This window comes from Eurypyga helias, unplaced genomic scaffold (assembly GCF_000690775.1).
Source record: "Eurypyga helias isolate BGI_N326 unplaced genomic scaffold, ASM69077v1 scaffold7586, whole genome shotgun sequence".
In the NCBI taxonomy this organism is placed as follows: domain Eukaryota; kingdom Metazoa; phylum Chordata; class Aves; order Eurypygiformes; family Eurypygidae; genus Eurypyga; species Eurypyga helias.
Genome location: NW_010257186.1, coordinates 49,978 through 55,435, shown reverse-complemented (window position 1 = coordinate 55,435; position 5,458 = coordinate 49,978).

Genomic DNA, 5,458 nt, shown 5'->3' with positions numbered 1-5,458 from the left:
GAGTACTCTTGTGTCTTAGTGGTTGTCTGGTGGAGAGAGGGGTGGGATGTATACAGAGAATATAAGTTCTAAAGACATATTTTCTAAGAAGAATCCCAATAGTCAATTTTCAGATTTTGTACTCGTATTTTTTTCCGATTACAAATATTTATCATGTTCTGAGGTGATGAAATAAAAATAATTGGTCCATAGACACGCTATTAAAAGGACTCTTACTGCATATCTTTAGATAAATAAACCTCTCTTTCTTGTTAGTTTTTCTCCACCTCCTCCTGGGTAATTACTGTTAAAAAAGAGGAACTTTGCAGTTCTTAATAAGAGCAGCAAAGGAACCAACAAAAAGCCTGGAGGGTCTTGTACAATGGCAGCTTTTAAAATGAGCATACAGTACAGTGCTTGCTCAGCCAGCTGTAATCTATCACTTTTGGCTTTAGAAGTATGTCATTTGGATTTGGGAAAGATCATTTTCAGTCTGTTGGACACGGGTTGTATAACACAGTTGCTTATTAGTACTTCACACAGTGATCTGGAGATACCATCAGCTTTGTTAGTTTTCCTTTTATATTTTAAAGTCTTCAAAAGCATTATGGCAATTGTTTAGATATTTGGATAATGCACAGATGGGAACAGATCAAATCCTTCGACTGTATTTAGTGAAATCATCTGATTGTACCTAAACTTACCCTACGAAGTGCTGTGCCGCAACGTTTTGTATCCAGCCCGCCAATATTGCATTTTCATCTTTCTCTTGTAATTGGCGTACAAAAGAGGTAATTTGTGTTCATTCACGTTGCCGTGGGACGTTTGTCTTCTGTGAATGTGCTGAAAATCAGGCTTTCAAGTAAAAACCAAGGACATTAATTACTCAGAAGTTGGATGATTGGCTTATTTAATAACGCATGTATTCTGACAGCGTTCTTGACCTGATTCTTTAATGTTTGTGCAAACGTTGTTCATACTTTATTAATAACAACTGCATGAAATGTGTCGTGTTATGGAAGAGTGGCTGTCTTTGGGAATTATGGCTTTAATTTCGGTGGGTGAAGGAGAGGAGGATCTATGGATATGCAGGCCTAATTTTTCAATAAGAAGCATTTGAGTGGATTTGACAGCCTTCAAAGTCATGGATTACTACAAATCTTTCAAGGTATGAAATATATTAATAGTAACAAATAAGTTAGGCTTTCTGACTTCTTAAAGATGATGTTTTCAGCCAAAAACCGGCACGCCCTGCTCCAACACAATAACTGTGATGGAGTTAACGCAGCAGTGAGCAGAATTCAGCAGTGGCCAGCCTCTCCGCTGAGCTGCCGAGGGTTCGTCAGCAGCTCGGGTGCTGTTGCTGTGCCACGGGGCGACGGTTGGGTGGGGGCTGCAGGGGAGGTGTGCTGTGTCAAAGCCTTTCCAGTCGTCCAGGGTAAAAGTTGGTGAAAAGGGTCTGTAATAAAAAGAAGTGATACTGACATTTAGTGAACTTGTAGAAGATCATTGGATCTTATACTTCATGTCTTCCCCATCCCTGGGAGTGTCCAAGGCCAGACTGGACGAGGCTTGGAGCAACCTGGTCTAGTGGAAGGTGTCCCTGCCCATGGCAGGGGGGTTGGAACTGGATGGTCTTTAAGGTCCCTTCCAACCCAAAGCGTTCTGTGATTCAAAGCTCGATACGGACTATTTTAAGTGTTATGCTTGATGTTGTAGTGCAGATAGGAAAGGACATTTAATTACATTTCACTTTTTTACTTTGCCCCTTTTCTTAAAGAATCTTCAACTGGTTGGCAAACAAGTAATCTTCAAAACACGCATGAAATGCAAAACTGAATTTTTGGGAGACACGTGTTGCTAGGCTGGTTTTAAAGACAAGATTGTTACTCCAAACAGCATACAAATGCAGTAACATCTCTGGCATTCAAATTCTGTCTTTTCTGTATGCTAGCCACCAGACCAGCTGCTGCTTCCTGCTCAGCCTGGCATTTTAATCTAGGGATTTACATTGCGTGATGAATAAGTATAGCAGGATTTCCTCCATCATGTATTTTAAATGATGTATTTTAAATTATTAAAATATGCATAACTGATAAATAATTATCAGTTATTGCATTCCTGTAGCTGGTCAAGGCTGTACCAGAAGGTCTAATCTGGCCCTTTGTTTTGTCATTTGGTCACGTAGAATTTTCAAATCTCAACATCGCTTGTAGCTTAGGCAATCATATGGATACAGATAGGACAGAATAGTGTCTCTGCCTCCTTTACAATCCATCTACTGCGTTAATAAAAATTGCATCTAAGGCTGGAAGGAACAGTATGTACAGGCTGGCAAATTACATCTTCATCTGCCTACTCTAATTGTCTTCTAGTTGAGTTAATCTGTGCTGTGCAGCTCTGGCTAGAAGAATTTGTATCCTGAGAGAATGCTGAAGTCAGGACTTCTAGGCAAAATAAAGGAACATTAATTACATAGAATTGCTCAAAGCTGGAACTGTGCCGCTAATGGAAGTACTGGTTACTCGAGATTTGACAGTGTCAGAAGTTCCCTTTAGTTTGGCCGATCGTTGCTATGCGTTGTGTATTTTCTTGGTTCTCTGCTGTCTGCCCCCAACTTTAATTATCATCGCCATTGTAAAATGACTGGGTAAATGAATTCCCTGTTCGTATTTGGAAAGGGTGTGTGGCAGTTGTTGAATGTGTAGTCTATTTCCACTTGCTAGGGAATAGCTCTGCTGGGTTTCTGTCAATTTTAAAGCAAGGTGACTCCTCTCCCATCATTTCAAATAACTTAGAAATGCACTCCTTCGGTTTGAGATTGGGTTTGTTTGGGTGTTTGTTTGTTTTTTAAACTTTTGCCACTGAGTAAGGCCAAGTAAGGAATGTTAAAAATCTACTCACATTTGTGCGAATCAGTGTCAGGAAAAAAGCAATCATAAAAGAGATTGAAGATGCAAAGTCAAACTCAGGAAACGCAGGAATGGAAATTGTCTAGTTTTAGTTTTATCCTTCACGCCATATGTAGTATGATGCCACCTCTAATCATGTCACCAGGGCTCTATTTGCCATTGTGTATAACTGATAAGTCACTTAGTGTTTTCCTTGCAGTTCTGCTGCTATTCTAATTCTCAAAATTTAGGTCTACAATTAGTACTGAAGCTAGAGAAGGAACTTTGCTGTGTGGACTTGGTCCTGCACAGAAGAAATAAGTAGGAATTTTGCTATTCATTTGGTATAGGAACTACTCACAGACATTTCATCACAAATCTTCCCTTTAAAACAAGTTTTAATGTTCTGATTCATTTACCATCAAAATACTGAATTGATGTTACTTAATTTAAATCCAGTTTTGTTGACATAAAACTTTCCAGTGGCTTATTCTGGTTTAGCCTTTGGTTTCCTTTTATGTCTTCCTTTCTGTACAGCTGAATGAGCCAGTTATTTCTGTCCCTGCAAATAGGAATATTAGTTGTTTACAGTAATTCCAGTCATACAAGGACACAATTAAACATCCTTGCCTTTGCAGGACAAGCTCATTTTAGCAGTGATTTACAACTACATTCTATTTTAAAATTTTCATAAGAACATACATAGTCAACAACTTAATGCAGTCAAAAATAATATTTTTTTTTTTTAAATATGGGGTTTTTTCCTACAAGGAGCAGGGAATACCAAACTAAATAAAACTATTGAGTAAATGGGGGAAGGGGGGGGGGGGGGAGGGCAAAGCAAAACAGTGGTTTATCTTTCTTTGTCAAAACAAAGCTGAATAAGAAGCTTGTGCTACTGAAAGTTTGGCTGGTGTTACAGACACAGGGGGAGGGCCCTTTGCTTAAAGACAGAAGAACAGTCATACAGTTGCTCTCATTGATTCCGCCCCCTGCAGAAAATTTTTGGCATTCTTCAACAAAACCCACGAAAACACCTACGTCAAAAAGTTAATTGGGTTTCAAAATCAAATACCTAAAGGTCAAGAAATGCCACATGTATATAAATGGCCAGAAGAATTCAAATTCTACCTCTCTGTGCCCCCAGCCTGCTGACTGAATGCAGAGGAGTTGTGTTAGAAACAAGCAAAACCTCTCAATTATGTGAGCACGTAGCTGAAGATTAGCAGTGACCCTTCTGCTCTCAGGAAGGTGGAATTACACTTCGATTGGCTTCAGTTACTCACATGTTTAAAAGAAGGTTCGCCTCTAATTGAATTATCATGTAGCCTTTTACCGTGACAACTTGCATCTAGTTTCCTCATGGTCCAATGTGCGTTTTATACAGTTTGTAAGCCATGGGACACAGGATCTGTCACTCCTATTTGCTTCTGAACAGCTAGACCTAGCTACGGCACTGTGAAAATCATCAATCGCTCTTGAGCTACTTGGGACCTAAAGAAGGATGTTGACACCGTGTTACCCTCTACGGGTCTAGAGGTACAATAGGCTTTGGCAGCGTCCTTTGTATCAGCTGGGCTTTCTTAAGCTCCATGAAATTGCCTGAATCCGGGACAGCGATGCTGCGTATGGCATTTGCCAAGTCAGCGGCGTTTGTCTGTGGAGCGCTGTGGGACGTGAGTGCTCGGCTGCTCAGGATGCTCAGCACACAGCTGAGTGCCTCCCGTGGCCTTGCTGCCCGCTTTCAGTCTTGGGCTCCTGAGAGTGGCAACCATTTTATTTGTCTATCTTCTGTGGGCTTAAATCGACTAAACAAACTGGTTTAAAGCTATTTTGGCATATTGAAAGCTTAAGCTACAGCGATGTTGTTTCTCTGGTGGCGTAGATAGGTGTGAATAGACTGTGGATTTCACAAAGGTAATACCTGTTATTAGAAGCTCTTGCAGGATCCTGGAAATGACTGCCCAGCACCCTAATTTACCTTGTTAAATAAGACTGGCATTTCTGTGAGCTGTCAGAAATACATGCCAGCAGATAGACACCGCGACAGACAGCCAAGAAACCATCTATGGGCATCAAACATACCAGAGGGCAAGGATGGCAGTTGGGAACGTAACCTCCTGAAGTTGTCTGGTTAAGGCAAAATGCCACCTGGCACAAATCCTGGCTGCCATAAGGTTAAAAATAACAAATAGTATCCCAGTTACATAAGGGAGTCTTTTGTCCTTGTGTAATGCAGTACCATGGGATGCCAGAAAGAATAAATGTGGAGCTTCTCTGAACTCATAGTTAGTGCTTAGGGCGTTGGGAACGTAACCTCCTGAAGTTGTCTGGTTAAGGCAAAATGCCACCTGGCACAAATCCTGGCTGCCATAAGGTTAAAAATAACAAATAGTATCCCAGTTACATAAGGGAGTCTTTTGTCCTTGTGTAATGCAGTACCATGGGATGCCAGAAAGAATAAATGTGGAGCTTCTCTGAACTCATGGTTAGTGCTTAGGGGCAAACAGCTGGAAACACCAGGGTTGATGGTAAACAGAGCCCCGTGTACAAACTGCTGGTGTTAAAACAGGTGAAACCCTGGGTGC